Here is a 17,483-nt window from a genome sequence, read left to right on the forward strand (position 1 = left end):
TTTTTTTAACTTTTACGCATTTTTGCTTTTTCAAACTCACCGAACTGGAAATGATAAAACCATTTCCCGGTTCACACTTTATTGTTATCATCTTAAACACTGCACTATAAACTGGGGTGGATGAAGTACTCAGATATTGTACCTATACCACAAAGTAGAAATATTCTGTTACATGTAAAATCCTTGCGTTAAATGTAAAGTAAAAGTACAGACGCATAAAACCCACAATGTATATGAAATTTTTAGAAAATGAGTAATTATTATGCAAAATGGGATCATTCAGAATGATACATTTTTGTAGGGATTTTGTAGCTTGTAAAGGTGATTTCACTATTTTATAGCCATCTGCTGGGTTGCTTGTGAAGAGCTCCTCAGGGATCGATACTGGTTTACCCTATATGACATCATAGTTCATTAAATGATTACTCCATATTTTGTATTAAACTGTGTTTTCATTGTAGTCAAAGTTGTCAACATATTTGTGTCTGAACTACAGTGATGTAGTAGTAACTCAAAACTGTACCTAAGTGCATTAAATGTAAAACATAAATGTGACAATAAAACCTCCAACATGGTTGTTTCGCCCCTTACTTATTGGCCTCTTTTTGACATTGTTTAGTAGTGTATCTAGTATGCTGTAAATCTGGGCAATGAAAGTTGATGTCAGACTATGTTCAGTGGACAGAAATATGAGTAAATCCCATTTAGAAGGGTTTATATACTCTGCACTTGAATTTTCATGGTCCTCAAGGGGACATTGACTGAGATCCGGATAAAAAGCGGTGAAACAAGATCTTAGTTCATGTCACAAGAGTCCTCTGTGTCTAAAGGATTCAATAGCTGCAAGTTTCAGTGATATTTTACCTTCTGATAACATAATCCTGCAATGAAGATGCTTTCATAGTAGAACAAAAGGAAGCTGCAGTGATATATCCCTACCAATTGAAACTGTTCACATAACACATCCCAGATAATTACGTTCATTGCAATCTGAACAGGCACAGAGGCCAACATCTGCAACTTGACTCCTGATGTCACATGGTGGCTGGGAATCAGGAGTGGGATTAAGTTCCTTAAATTTCAGATCAACTTGCCTAAAGTAGTGTCATGGGTGGGTTGTTTTGTTTTAGGACAGGGGATTAAGGAGAGGATGAAGTAAACATCCTGTTTTTTAAAGGTGATGAGTTAAAAGAGTTTTATATTGAGGTGAAAAGTCTGGCATTTGCATCACCCATTGCTTAAATGGAGGCTCTGCTTGAGTCGGTAAAAAAAAAAAGCTGACAGCTTGTTTGCTGTTGAAAAGAGCAGAATTATGAAAGCTGAAACAACAGCTGCTGTATTCTCCCTCAGCTTGTGACTTGGCTTTAGGGAGAGGTAAAAACAGAAGGGTGTCCCTGTTGGAAACAAGTGATATCTCAGCTCTGCCGTATCATCCTTGAAACAAAGCCTTTCACTTAGACACACTGAACAGCTCCCCCCGCTGGTTTCAGCTGGCCTGACATATTAATCATGAGCCCTGGAGCCCCTTGGGCATGACTGAGCCTCTTTTTGTTTGGTAGCTGTTGCTGCCCTGGACATGTTCTCATTTAAAATGTCAAACACAATGTTTTTTTCACTTTCAGCGATAATGATACTTTGTGCTTCACTGATTGTATGGTGTGCCTCCAGGCCCACCCTTGAACTATCATTGTTTTTCTTTATATCTTCATCATATTATTTCACATCAGTTTCCAGTCTTTTACAAATAGAATTGGTCACAGCCCTCAAGTAAACTAGATATCTTTCTGAATTTAAAATATTATGGCTATTTAGCTGCTGAACCATGTGAGGAGTCCCTTCCACGCAGCTCAATTAACTTGGTACTCCTGTTGTGAATGTAAATAGTGTCACATTTGCCATAAGTCAGTGGAGGGCTGATAGACTAAACGTGACAGAGGAGATTTATACATGTGTCACTGAAAGGACGGCCTAATAAACAAGCTAGTAGTGATGCCAAAGAAGTAGATTTAAAATTCTTGCCATGTTTAACATAAGATCTATAAAGTAGTTCAGAGAGGGGTCAGTCTTATCAGGAATATTGCAATGCAAATTCCCCTTTTAAATCCCCCTGTCTTAACCCTATCATTTATCAAGTGAATGCTGTGAACACGATCAAGATTGTGTCAAAAGCCTGATTTGTTACTATGAAGTCAGTGATCAACTAAACAAAGGTGTCTGGTGTCTTTGAACTTAAAAAGTGTGTCAGATTACGCTCCACTTGGATTTCATTTTTGGTGTATGCTGCAAGAACTTGCGATCTTATATCCAGCTGTAAAGTTTTATTGATCTTGTTTTACAGTGATGCAAGAACAGATTTTATAAGGTTATTTAGATTGTTATCAGACTATTCGGCTTTCTTTCTCTAAGATGTCAAGAGGACTTTGTTTTGCTGTTTCAGTCATCCTTTGAGGGATATACAGTATAGGGCAAAAGTCTTGAGCCACCCATTGTTTCCTTATTTTTTGGCTAGAAAACAGGAAGTATGTGCAACAGTTTCTTGACACATGTGCAAACATACACAGAAATACAAAATAAAAGGGGAAAACAAGAGTTTGTGGAATTCAAGTCAATATTTAGTATGACCACCTTATCAGTTTTCTTGGAAGTATTTCTTTAGGAATAGTGCTCCAATCGTCTTTAAAAAAGAGCTTTGGAGATTCATCATGATTTTCAGTGCACTTTCACTTTCCCTTCCTTAAGAATGGCAGCCACCCTTCCATGGAGACCATTTCTGATGAGGTTTCAGTGAACAGTAGATGGATCAACTGAAGGTCCAGATGCATCTCTCAGGTCCTGTGTCAGAAGTTTGATTTGATTTTTTCTTATTTCTTAAGGACGTCACTTTCAGATGCTGTTCAACTGCTGTAGACAGCTTCTTCGTTTTACATCCACTCGTCCAGTTTCCTCAGTCTTTATCGACACATTACACACCATGCTGAGATATGCCGAGATTTTGATTAACAGCTGTTTGGGAATCACATAGTTGGTCCAAGAATAAAATCGGGAAAGTTACACCTGGACCTCCCACAGTGGAATGGGTTACAATGTGCTCAAGTGAAGTGATGCCAGGTGAAAGCCCCCTGAACAGCACATACAGATATTTTGCATTGTTTTGATGATGGGTCTGCAGATTTATTCCTCTGGACTCAAAACAACAACAGACCATCTTGACTCTTAGCTAAGTTCCTTCTATTTCTTCATTTCTTTGAAAGGATATTTGATTGTTTAAAGACTTGATGTTGGAGCAGAGTGGCAGAATGAGAGAAGCTTTGTTTGTTGATCCTGACCCTGTTGAAGCTATTTAATTAAGAAAAAAAACTATTACTCTTCAGAAGAGAGGCAACAAGAGAAAACAGTTAGGGTAGCTTATTCATTGAATTACAGATATGGTGTCTGCAGCATTTTGTCTTGTTTTGTTTTCTTGTGTTTGGCTAAGAATCAATGTTTTAGCATCCCTTGCCACTACTTGATATCAATAAATCTGATTCATACAAAAGCTGTGCTGCAAAGCTTAGAAATTCTTAGTCACATTTGTACTTTCGGAGGGTTATTGTACACAAGCCAAATCACTGTCAGACACACTGCTTGAGGCTACATTTGTGTGTTTGGGCCTCATTTCAGCTGTGAGAACTTCTTAAAAACCGCCCAGTTAAAACTGTTAATGATTACACTAAATGTGTAATCCAAATATTGAAAGCTATGCATGTTTATTTGCAAAGAGGTAAGAAATCACAGGTACCAACTATCAGCTCGTCATACTCACTCCAATCCTTGGCCACTTTGGTTGGTAATCTGTTTTTAAGTGCAATACAATCATCAAGTAGTTTCTGAAAACAGCCACACTCTCATTAAAACTGATTGGATTACATGATGTATATCAGCTATCTTTACAGAGTCCATTATCTCTGTTGAAACAAGTCACAGAAAAATGCAGCACCCACAAGCTAAAATATCCCCATTCAAACCTCATAAAGCTGATGTTCAAAACTGTCCAACAAATGATGGTCTCATAGGTCTAAAGACGAGTATTGTCTCATTTTCATTGTGACCTCTCAGGATGTACATATCACCACCGACAATGAGCCACTTTACTCTGACTGGATGTTGTTTACAATCAATCTAACTCCCCCTTATTAGTGGAATTCCACTAGAGGAGAACTAAGACTCCATTAAGACTGTTTCACTCCTTGAGGAAGGCCTGCTTGTTAAAACACATCTAAGGTTTAGAAATCAACATGACCATGCCATGAAAATAAAAACGCTTAGAATATTTCTGAAATAGAGTGCCTTAGAAGTTTTAATAGTGAAGTTTGTGTCAGAAAGCATTCTTAGCATCGGAATGCACAGACTTAAATTTCATGAACATCCTTGAATGGGGCCAGAGGTTGTTTACTAATCACGGGGTTGGCAGCTCAATCCCTCCACATGTTGAAGTGTCCTTGATTGCCACCATTGGTGTCAGATTGAGTGAAACACTGTAAAACATTTTTTGAAGCACATGATTAGAAGGCACTATATGAATGCAGACCATGGACCTCTATTATTAACAATGTTCTCATTAAAAACTGATTTTTAATATATAATCTCTAAAATGAAGAAACTGGGAAAGAGGAACTGTTTGGCTAGCAACATGTTTGAGTACAATGGACTGAGACTTTTTTTTTTTCTTAAAATTTTCACTTTTCTAAAGCTTAAATACTTTTAAAGTGTTTTCAACCCTAACCCTCATTGGGAGATGGGGATAACACAAAAAAAGGAGGTCAGAGAGATCAGTCATAAACTAGTTTTTAGTTATTTGGTTGAGGAGTTAAAAGTAGACAAAGCAAGCCTAAGAGGAATCAGGTCTCAATGAAATGCAGAGAAGAAGACCAGGTTTTATTGGAACTGAATTAAATAGTCTTTTAAGGTTGCTGTGATCTTTTCTAAATTTCCATGGTCTGTCAAGGGAAAATTACATTAATTTAGTCACAGTTTTGTTTAAGATCAGAATTCCAGTTGAGTAATATGACTTACAACAAAAGATTTCATGTGTTTTACCAAAAAGATTTGGAAGCTATTGCAGGATTCCACTGGATCTTCTCTCTCTGCTTTCAGGGGATGCTGCCTTTAAGGCATGCAGTAAAGACAGTGAGCAGGGTTGTCTGACAGATTATCATGGCTTTTGCTTGTAGGTGGGTTTGTAAAACCTGTTATTATAATATAATGGCTAACATTTATTCTTTTGCAAGACACTAAAGAAGACAAAACATATATTCACAGTACAAGAAACCCCACCTTAGCTTCACATATGCTCTGCTCTTTATAATGAGGCAATATATTCCACAGCAGACGTGCCTGTTAAACTAAGTTCACATCCACAGGCCAATTATATTATGTGCAGGCACACAGCTGGGCTCAAACTCAACTCTAATTTCTAACAGCCTGTTGATCTGTGTTCTGGGAACATATTTCTTCCAGATTAGGAACAAGGTCATTCCAATCTCATAGCGCTAACATTAAAAAGATATTCACATCATGAATCAAGTAATGTCAGGTGCGCAGTGATGGAAATGGCCATTAGGTTATGCTCCACAGAAAAGATGGTGGATTAACTTGCACTTGCGGCAGCTGTTAAGCATTATATTTCTATCATTTGTAAATGTTTTGAACTCTGAGTATGAACAGTAATAAGTCATCGCCGCGTTCAAGATCATTGTGATGCTGAGATGTGTGAGTTTTCTGAACACTGAGGGGATACACAAAACATACCAGTACAGATTAAAGCAAAATCGACGTCCAGAATCTCCTCCTATATTTCCCTCCTTTTCAAATGCCATATGATCGAATCTTAAACTTGGTCGTTAATAGGGCTGCTCCTGAAGTAATATCATCAAATCTGCCCCTCTCTGGAGATGATTTGTGTGGATTATCGGTGTTGGCATTGAGTTGAACATGATCCCACCATGATCCTGATCTAATTTAGAGCCAGATTAAGAGGCAAGAGGCTGAGTTTATGGAAGGGTTAGATAAACAGTCTTAAGCATAGGATTTGGCACATCATCTGGATTATTTACACTCTGAAGGAAATGTCACTTCACCCATTGACCACTGAACGTAGAACAGCAGTAGTGATGCTAAGTTACAACACTTGCTCAATGAGCCATTAACTGAGTAGGGAGGACATTTACAATGAACACTGTGGTAGCTGTGGTCAGTTAATGAGAGTTTATGTGTAGAACTGGTGTATATCTGCAACTGATGTGCAAAATAAATCTTAACTGAATCAAGAAAAGATCAATCAATCTTGAACATATTTGATTGACATGTACTGGGATGTGTTTGTTTTTATGTGCGTAGGCTGTTTTCCCACCATGCAAACAGCTGTTGTGCACATGGCCCACACCCCAGGCAGAGGATGGCAGCAGCACATGGCCTCATGGACAGGTCCCACCTGCCACTACATAGCACACAACTTGCTTCCGCAGCAAGCTGCCGGTGTGTGCTGAGACACACCCATCATGCATGCGCCTGCCTGGGCTCCTTTTCGTAGCCTGGCACAGCTCACCTCACACATGTCAGCACTTTCTTCACTTCTCTCCTGGATGCAGATAATCATTGTTCTAATTACCTCTCAGTGTGCAGCCGAAATGTCTCTTGGCTGATGCCAAAGAAGCAGATTTACACTCACAGTGACAAGATAACCTGTAATGCATGACAGTCTGAGGTCTTATTAGTTCAGACTGTGAAAAAGACTTAAAAAGAAAATCAAAGTACCATCCTTGAATTGAAGTCTGTTCCATCGTAGGTGAAGCAAACTCTTTAATAACGTGTAATACCACGTAGACTGACTGAAACAGCTAGTAGAGCTAATGCAATGATAAAAGGAGGGATACAAAACACAATAAAACATTTTCTTGACCTAAACCCAGAAGATCCAAAAAAGTACTTATCTCCTACATAGTATGTGCAGTCCTCATCTGTCTTTTCCATCAACAGTGTTAAATGGAAGGATATGAATATTGAAATAAGTCAGATTCTTTCTGAGGGTTTCTATCTCTTCAAGCTCGCATATTTTATACAATATGCGAGCTCAAGTGGTCCTAAGAGCAACTGCATGCAAATTGGAAAAATAATGATAATTTTCTAAGCCTATATGTGGGTAATTTTAATTTATTTCTTAAACCAAGCAAAGTTACTGACTAAAGCTAACCAGGAAGTGACAGAGTTTTATAATTTTTTGTTGCGTTTACATCTAATCAAGGTAACCAGCCAAATGGCGCCCATGAAGGTAGTCATGTTGTAAAAAGAATGCATTTTGGCTCTAACTATGTTCATTTTCTAACCCTCTAAGCCGATGATTAAAAGTGGTGCACATTATCGCGCCAAACAGACCCCGCCTCTTTCCTCCTTTGGATGATTTTGTTGGTTCTTAAAAGAAACACTTTAAAATTACTATTCTGATGTGGAAAAAACTCATGAGTTTGTATTTTTCTCTTGCTTCTTGTAGGAGCATTACTTTACAGGATTGCAGGTTGTATTCAAGGGTATGAACAAACAACTTATTAGATTTAATCAAATGGAGGATTTTTGCATTTTAACGTTAACATACTACAAACATTCAAAAAGATGTTTATCCCGTCCCACCGAACACGCTACTTTAGACAAATACCATGGTAGGAGTCCAGCGTCCCCCCCCCCCCCCCTCTATTTGCATAACACCTGATTATTCAGACATGCCTCAAACTGACCAGTCAGACCACAATGTAGTAACCTTCCAGTGTCACAAGCTGAAACAGAACATTTCAAACAGAAGGTGACAAGAGGTGCTACAGTAGTCAAAAATATTAGAAAATGTATGTACTGTAGCAGACGTTTTACGTAGCAGACACCCAAGATATAATTAGGAACCAGGAAATTAAGTAACTGGACTCTTCCAAAGAGGGAAATGATTCATTAAAACAAAAAGAATGGATATATACCAAGAGATAGACGGTAACAAAAAAGCACTTATGGAAAACAGGATGCCAAATATTTATCAAGCTGATACATGAAGTGGGGTCAAAATGTCAATTTGGTCTTGGACGCTGAACATTGCAAATATAAGGAGGTTTCCATACATAAATTATGGAAACAAAAATTTACCTTCTGCATTTCATTTTTCTTCTACTTTCAAGCTGGACTATCAATTCCATATGTAGTTCAACTTTTAAGTAAGTATTATGCTGCAAGGGTGCATATCTTTATATCAGATGTTACAGGTACATAGTTAGAATGTGCTATTTTAAATGTGTTCACCATATGGTAGGAAGACAATTAAGGAAAAGTATACACACACCCAAGTCTCAAGGAGAAACAGTGCAAGTACATGGGTGGGCTATGATTAGTAAGGTCTGGTAATCATCACTTTGATATTTGAGTCTTCAAAGCAACTCTCCATCATCTCTGTGGCCAAAGCTGCAGGTGAATCTGTGAAAAGAAATACTCAAATAATAGGGATTTAGATTTTTAATTTAGATCACAAGGAAGCTGCTAAACCACTCAAAACCTCTAGAAAAAAACCCAGAATATTATTTATGTTTGTGTGACAGCTTTTGGAGCTGCAGGTCTGCTTGATTGTCAGCCTTTTTTTCTTTGGCGCAATGAAAGTAAATAGTGCACGGCAGGGCTTATCTGTGAACTAGTATGTGAAAGATTGCTTGCTCAAGATTAACCTTTCACAATAATTTCCGCAGTTATTACACTTTTTGAACTCCCACACACTCACAGTTCCTTACTTTACTCCTGTTATTGGCTAGTGTTAGGATTTAATAGTAAATGCTTCGGGTTAGAATTAATCTACACGATTAGACTCACAAATGTACATGGTGAGAGCTTACACATTTCGCTATTCATGCATCTTTCTTTTCATCATATGCTGTGGACAGTGCCCTCCAGAAAACAACAGCCAAGGCGTAATTGTTGCTATTTCAAAATCTGCTAATGTAAATTGGGACTTTATTGTGTTTTGAACATATGGACAAACCTACCTATTACACATTGTATTATGAGACATCCACTGACAACAAGCTAGCATAAAAATGAATCCATTCATTTATGTAAAAAAAGACTTACTGGTTGTAATAACTGAATAACATTCACTCTTTTCTTCTCTTTCTGAAGTAAGACAGAGCTAAGTGAAAGACTTTTACTGTTTGACTATTATATTCTGGGGCTTTGTCTTCAGAAAAGACCCATCAGTCTTCCTTTTAAAGGTTAGACATTGCGCTTTTAGGTGTTCTTGAAATGTCAGTGCCTTCTAATGAAAGAGATAGAAATTCAAATCAAACCCATTAAGCTCAACAGCTCTTTGTTAGCTAAATCTGTTCACCCTGCAACAGTTCACAGGCACAATCCTATATCTGAGCCCATTTCCCAGGCAGGCTTGAATGATTCTATCTCTGGGTCATTTGACAAATATGGACAGCTTCTGCACTCCAAAGCCATCCGTGTACAATCAAGCACAATACTTGAAAGAGAAGAGGCATTTACAGTGTGGGATATTAGGTTGAAGTAAGGTGTAATTTGTCAAGCTTGGCATTTCAAATGAATTTCACAGCAGAAGATAATGCAGTCCCAAGATTCCACTTGTCCATCTTACTTTTTTCTCGGTTAGACTCAATCTTGTAAAGGCAGATGCTTCCCTAACATCCCAGCAGGAGCCTGCTGCTTGGAGATGCTAGGCTAACAAACCGAATAGCATAAACACAGACTTCAAAACGAATACTTAATGCTGTGTGGATTTTGCCACAATCCCTTGCTTTGAGTTACAGCCACTGTAAGACATGCCTCAAAGATATGCTTAAGAAGTCCAACTGTGGAGGCTTTTAAATTTTCAGTTTTGTGAACAAATATTAAGAGAAGATATAAGAACCCTGTTGATACGTTGAAATTAGAAAAATGCTGCAGCAATCGTGACAACAGCGAGCAAAGTGTACAACCATCAACAGTTTACAGCGCAGTACAGAACCCAATCAATTTTGCCTGCCAATGCTGACACTCTCTTGTCTTCTTTCCAGATGGGGCCGGTTTGTTTTATGCTGCTTTCCTTGAATGGATGGCTTTCTATTGCTTGTGATGAGCACCACTGAGATGGGGGTGAAGTCACTTGAAAGGCTGTCTGGGCAGCACATGCAGCCTTCCCAAGATGTACGACCGCAAGCTGCCTTCCTCCTGGCTCACCTCCCACCTCACCCCCCCAACCTCAGCTCTTGTGGTTAAGGGCCTTCTTCCTGCCAGATAGGGTTGGCTGTTGCTGTTGTTGAAATTGCCACGACCACTTAAAGAGGCTCTCTTTCAAACAACAAGCACTGCTTCTCCTTAAACTGGGTTGGGGAAATCACTGCAAAACACAAAACAAGAAGTAACACCTAATCTTGAATGCTCCACACTTTCGCAGCTCAGTAAAATACATTAAATTCAACCTGACAAATAGTGCAGAGACTTCTTTAAGTGTTTTATTTTATTTTTTTTTACCAGGTGGCCTGTTTTATTTTCTGTGCTTATCCTTTCTGATTCCAGGCTAAGCAGCAACCTGTGGCCACATGGGTGGAGCACTGTTTTATCTATGATGGATGGTCATGCACCTTCAACAGGGAGGTGGCCAGTAAGCTAACAGAGTGCTGCAAAGACTCAAAATGAAATGGAGAGTGCTGCACTAATGGAAAAGGGGCAGAAGAATGGGGGAGGAATACACAGCATTCCAACAGGGACGCAACATACTGCAATCTGTTCTGGCAAAACAGACTTGATATTCAGTTCTGCGTTCTTTTTCAACTCCTTTCCACCTCATCTGTCATGAAGTGCATGGATGCTCCGTCCAGAGTGAGGATCAGAGAAAGTGCCAAAATGTGTCCTCAATGTCTGCAGCATCTTGAATCATTCTTGGTTTTATGACTTACATCTGTGAATCAATCAACTTTCAATCAACTTCATTTATAGAGCACTTATCACAGATAAAAATCACAAAGTGCTTTGCAGTGAAAAAGCGGAGCAGGATAAAAGAGGAAGTATAAAACAAACAGGGATTAAGAACATAAAAATGAAATAAAAGAACAAAATAAAACAGGTGAAGAAAATAACTGATGATAAGATTAGTAAAAAGAAGGCAGCTGTTCATCACCATGTGTCTCTTCTCTAATATTGTTGTTTTTTACTGAGTTTCGTTAATGGCGTCATGTGACAGAAGAATTCTTATGACATTGATTAATCTATAAATTATTTCATCTGCAGCTGTGTAAATTGTTGAACAACCTCATTTAAAACAAAATGTGTTCTTTCTAAGCTTTGTGTACAAAAGTATTAATTTGAAATATGTAAAGAAGCTGGTAGATTAATATGTCAACGACATTTTCCCTAAAGATGTAGTGGGAAAAAGAAACCATTGACATGAAAAGAACAGACTGAAATACAAGTTACTTAAATTTGTACTTTTTGTGCGTTTGTGTAAATTAACTAGTAAATTAACTTAGTTGCTTTCCATCACAGGTAGAATGAAACCTCAAGCTTAACACAGAGTGAGATATTAATTAATTCAGTAGAGCCTAAGCAAAGTTTCTTAAGACAAAGCATTTAAAGTCTGAGTTGTTTATGTTTATAAGAGACAGATCGTTTGTTTTTTAATGCAGTTTAATAGAGCTGCCATCCCATCTGTTCAAAATGCAATTAAAAGTTTCACATCTTCTTTAAGATTTAAAGGAAAAAAATGAATTTGGGATTTTTCTTTGTTTTATTAATTTTTCCTAATTTCTGAGAAAACTTTTTTGATACACTATTAAGCATGGCTTCAATAATGTAGGTTAATGTGCAGTTTGCTTTGAGGTAAATGAAAGGCATTCTGGGAAATTTGACATCCCAGCAGAAGCAGAGGTATGGGTCTGAGGTTAGGTAGTTACAATAAAAAAAAGGATCTTTCTAAATAAGGCTGGACCTGAAAAACCATCTCTTAAAATATGCATTCCTTAGTTTTTTAAGGTTTTCTTTGCCACTTCCTGTTTCATTTAAAAATTCTTTGTGCTTGAACAGCTGTATTAACTTTGCTTCCATATCTAGGTTTCTTGTGGTTTCTGGACTTTCTGGAATGTGTTCTGGACTTCACCTTTTGCCTCTCCCTTTTCTGTGTTGTTGCTATGCTGAAAGCCTCTTTGTGTATAACCTCTGTTTCTGGTGTTAAATTCAAGATCTTTTAACTGTCTGTCCAACATCTGTGTGTTTATTTCTGGCAAACTGTTTAACAAAAATGCAAAAAAGTGAAACATCCACAGCTCAGTACATTACACAACATATGGCCTCTGTGTACCAGCGTCTTTTATTATGTGGAGGTCAAAACCCGGGACTGAACTGTGAAGCATGCATAGAGAGCTTCAGCCAGTTTGAGTCTACTTGAACGGATAAATGCACATCCTCGTGTTAGTCCAGTTTTGACTCACACAATAATTAACTTTTTTTCTAGCGTCATGAAAACATGCTGAATGTGACTGTGTGTCGAGCATGTGACCCTCACCTGAATAATAATCATCATGATAATCCCATTTAGATACAAAGATTAAAGTTTTGCTTTGTCTATTCTCTATTTGTTTTTCATTGTGTAGGGAACTACAATGCATTTGGGTGCATTATTTCTATGTGAGGCAAAAATGAAACGGACAGTATAACTTATTGTATAAAGAACACCTACTACTAAATCAAAGCGAAAAAGCACAACAGCCTGTCTACATGTTACAGCAATGCCAGTGCACCCAAGCCCTTGTATGATTGCAGCACCTCAACATGAACCAAACATGCTACAGTTATATGACTGGCCAAAATAACTACGCATTTATTCCTCGTGGCTCTTTACAATGTATTACACCAGTGTGCCTGCCTCCTCTCTCATAGTTATTTATTCCTTCCCTGTAATTAGACCTGCCTGCAAGAAAAAAAAGTCGATTTGTTTACCCCTATGTTTCTCTCTCATTATGTCCAGAATACATCCCCCGGAGAATCCCTCAGCATGTAGCCTATGAAGCACGGAGGTAGTCAGGGCTGTTTTTACCAGTGATGGATAGTTCTTCCTTTGTTCTGTTAAGAAAACAATGCTCCTTTTTTCCATGTGGGTATCAGTCATGCAACTAAAGCGTGGTCATTTGCATGCACTCTAGGTGCTTTACCAGCATCATACTGAACAGTTGACAATGGCTCCCTTTGCATGATCGATGTAATTTCCTTGTGAACTTTTCAGATTATAGTCAAATTTGTCACAGAACATTACACTGCTGGCTGTACGTGGTTTGTGTGCTGCTCGGTGAATCAGGAGGTTGAACACAGAGTTTATAGTGTAAAAGTATGTAATATATTACGATTAAAATGGTAAAATAATACAGAGACTTAGAATTGATAACAATAACAGAGAGATAGTCTATGTAAAGTCTATTCATTTTAAGATTAAGATGTGACTTCCTCTTTTCATGCCATTGGCTGTGCTGGGATTAATGCACATTAATCCCAACACACACTTCTCCCATATTTTCACATATTGACATTTTTGACCAAACACACCTCAAAACCAAATATCTATCAGACTCAACTAACTGACCAAAAAAAGTTTGTTCTCAGCTTAAGCACTCTAGTTTTACAGCAATGTTATATTCAATAAGAATCAAAAAGACAGTGACACGCAGAACTGTCTTGCACAAACGGGCCTTGCTTGAAATCACACCTCTCTGAGCAGCGTTACTCACAGCTTGTCTCAGCAGACTCCTTGTTAACAGGATAGCGCCTCCAAATCTGCTCCTGCAACACCTCCCAGCATGGGTCATTACCGCAGAGAGCACTGTGGATGCCCAATCAGATCATGACCCAAAAGAATTCACTCCAATCAGCTGCAAATGCACAAAGGGGCAACCACGATATGCAGACAATGAACGGGAATAAAAACAACAGCCATGAGTAGCATGCAGAAGGCCTGAGGGAGAGGTGGTGCTGTGGTGTTAAAGCATCATTATCACATGGACTGCAGATGAATAGATCTGGGGTGATACTATGAACACACCCCAATCCAAGTGTGACTGTGCAATTACAGCACGTCTACAACACCAGCTGCTGCATAAATCGAGGCATTTGTGCTGCATGGTGTGACAAATGCTACCAGGATATTGAACAGTTTGTGAATTTGAAGGTGAAATATATTCACACTTGAAGCTGTGTTGAGAGAATATAAAGTTGTTGGTGTAACTGAAGGTTACAGGAGTACTACATTATAATATTCAGGGTGATAACTTAAACTAAACAGTAGGCAGCTCCTCGTACTAATCACATCATCAGACAAGAAGATAAAGTTGGACTCAAGATAAGTAATTAAATGATACGTAAGGGGAAAAACACGTCGGAGTTGGTTTTCAGATGAGGAGCCACCCTGCGCGTTGACACCTCTCTGTAAAGTTGACAGTAGTTGTTGTGGTCCTGAAAGGCATCTGTACCTTTAAGCTGTGTAGCTGTAGGTACTCAGTTATCTGTCCTGTTTCCTGAAGGGTGTAAGTATGTACTTTGTGTACTTATATGAGTCTGTGTAATCTATTGAAAAACTTCAGTAATCAATACCATTAAACTTTTGAACCAGGTGGATTGATGACAGTAAAATGCTAACATAGTGGAGAAAAAAATCAAATTAATGTAAAAGACTTGAGCACATCAGTGTAGCAGTATTAGTTATTTGAGCATTTTTGTTCACTTCTGCTAACTTTCTTTATTTTTTGTAGCTCTGAAACATTTCCTTTAGATAGTCCCAGATGTAGATTATCAGAACCCAGCTAAACAAATGAGACAAAAAGATTGACTCTGCCATTTAATTTTTTGCTTTGTATTACATGTGGTTTAGACATCCAGTAAGTGTACAATTTGCTGTGTTCTGGAATATTTCAGTTTTTTGTTGCTCATTTTTAAGTAAAAGCAAAAGGAGCAACGCTCTGTTCTTTTTCCACAATAGAAGTAATTACTCTGCTGCGATGACAGGAGATCAACTCAGACTGTTCTCTGAACTCTGCACCTTACAGAAACTCTCCCTTGACACTGGCATCACACTTCAGAGTTTAGTCAGAAGCCTTTCTTTCAGTGCTGACATTTTCTGTGACACTCCTGCCAATTAAGCCATTTCACAACCCGAAGACAGTGAGCTTGGCTTATACGAGCTTGGATGTTGTACTCGTTTTTTCGAAAAGCGCATCTCTGTCATATTAAGGTCTTCTGGGAACACTGCTTTAACTTCAGTTCCAGATTAGTGTGATCAGTGAAGAAGACAGCAAAATTCACACCAAAAGCTTTAGGAGAGCTTTAGGAGAGCTGTTACATGAGCGTATGTATTTTTAAGATCAGTTTTGCTAATTCATGCTCAGGCAATGTTCAATTATTGATAAGACGTTCAGGGAGACTCATCAGCAGAAGTCACCAATAGAGAGAAAGTCCTTGTTCAATTCAGACATTAATGTGAGGCACAAAAAGAATATTTGAGTATGCCAGTCTGATGTTAATATGCTGGGGACTACTCTTCTAAAATGTATGATGGGGTTTAATCTCTTAGTAGTGTAAAAGTACTGAGAACCAGAACCGTATTATGCAGTATTATTGAGGTTAGGATGGATGGAGGAGAAAGTGAAAACCCATTTAATTCATTTGAAGGTAAAGTTGCGCCATTCTTTTTGACTAGTAGGTTTTGAAATAACCTAAATGAGCCATATGACTAGATTTCCAGGGTAAATGAATACTCTTTATGTTACTGACTGACTATACCAGCACCTTCCATTGATGTAATCCAAATAAGAATTTGCATATATACTTAAACACAGTAGTGTTGGATTCAGCAGATTGTGAGAGCCAAACACAGCTCTTACCTGCTGCTACATTACTGCAGCAAAGAGGCTGAATTTGTGTTAAAATTACTGTACATCTGTGTCTAATTTGGGTAACTAGTCTGTAACTAAACCTAAATGTTCCCATGATTTCCATATACATGCATCTGTGGGAAAGTTAGCTATCTATAGCTCTTGTCAGGCATCAAGAGAAAGGAGGAGGAGAATAAATTTGCATAGTCCCACAGCAGAGAATGCCTTCACATGTGGCAGTTGACCACAATGGCTGATGTCACTGATTGGACCTTTTCACAGCAGACATTTTGACATGTGAAAGTAGCTGAAGGATGCATGTTGAGTGCTGTATTTCCCTAATATGAAAGCATCAGTAATTTCAAACCATTCTCACAAAGCTAAGCCATTTAAGGTTTGATGCTAATTAGCAGCATTTATCAGTTCTAAAATATGTTTGCCAGGACAAGTTTGGCAGTGTGAGGTTTCAAAGCAACATGGGACCCGGAGAGCTTGAAAGCAGCAAATCATTTGTGCCAAAATTCCTAGAGCTACATTTAAAAAAACTGCAAAATATTTAATATCTTCAGGGGAAATCGGAAATAATCTCCATTTATGCCAAAATACTGTCACGGTTCTCGGTGAAGGAACCCAACAGCATGACTGGGGGGGATATGTATGAATAAGGAGCCCTTACTGAGAAAAAAAAATCCAAAGTACAAGACAGGTCAAATGATTAAAACTGGCAGGCAAAGAGAAGAGTGCTTATAAAAGTGAGGCACACTGCATAAAGACAATGTTGCAAAGAGACATATATATAAACTGGAGAGCTGAGGGTTTGAGGGAATTAATTAATCTATAGGAGGGAAAGCCAGGCAGGTAGAGATGGGAGGATCTGAAACGACAGAATTACAACATTGGTATGCAAACAACTGAACATTTGTTCAACTTGTTCATCAACCAAAAAAAAACAAACAAAACAAAACAAATGTGAGAACCAATATGAGTTCTAACAGCATATGAGAATGAATAAACTTTTACCATCTATTCAGTCTTGTATATTTATGATTTGAACTTGTCTGCAATGCTCCGAACATTTTCTTGTCCGAAAGAAAATGTTCGGAGATAATTTCAAAAGCAAATCCTCCAACTGTTTTCATGTAAACAGGTTTCCACCAGTTGAATTCATTTGTTTTTTAAGATAAATATGTATTCTACCTCTCATTTTCCTGTAATGTGGGGTGTGGTTAACAACACCAGCTGAGTAAATAATATATTCGGGTTGATTTAAGGCATTCTGCTGCATATCTATTCAGATTAAACAATCTCACGAATGGTAAAAGAGATCATTCTTAAGCCATGATATGGTTTTAATAAATTATACGTTTTGTATTTGTTTTTCAGTCGTATGTAAAAACTGTTTCCATTTATTTACTTCGGGAGCAAAAGGGCTCTATATTAACATGTCATTTTGTCCTTGTGCTGTCGTTGATGCCACAGTAGTTACATGACATAGTGCTTATATTAAATACCCACGTGTCATGGTGAGTGAATCTGGTGACATATGGGGGGCCACTGGAGGTGCACCTCAGGTTC

The sequence above is a fragment of the Leuresthes tenuis genome, unplaced genomic scaffold (genome assembly GCF_036924035.1).
Source record: "Leuresthes tenuis unplaced genomic scaffold, fLeuTen1.0.hap1 SCAF_2, whole genome shotgun sequence".
NCBI lineage: Eukaryota > Metazoa > Chordata > Actinopteri > Atheriniformes > Atherinopsidae > Leuresthes > Leuresthes tenuis.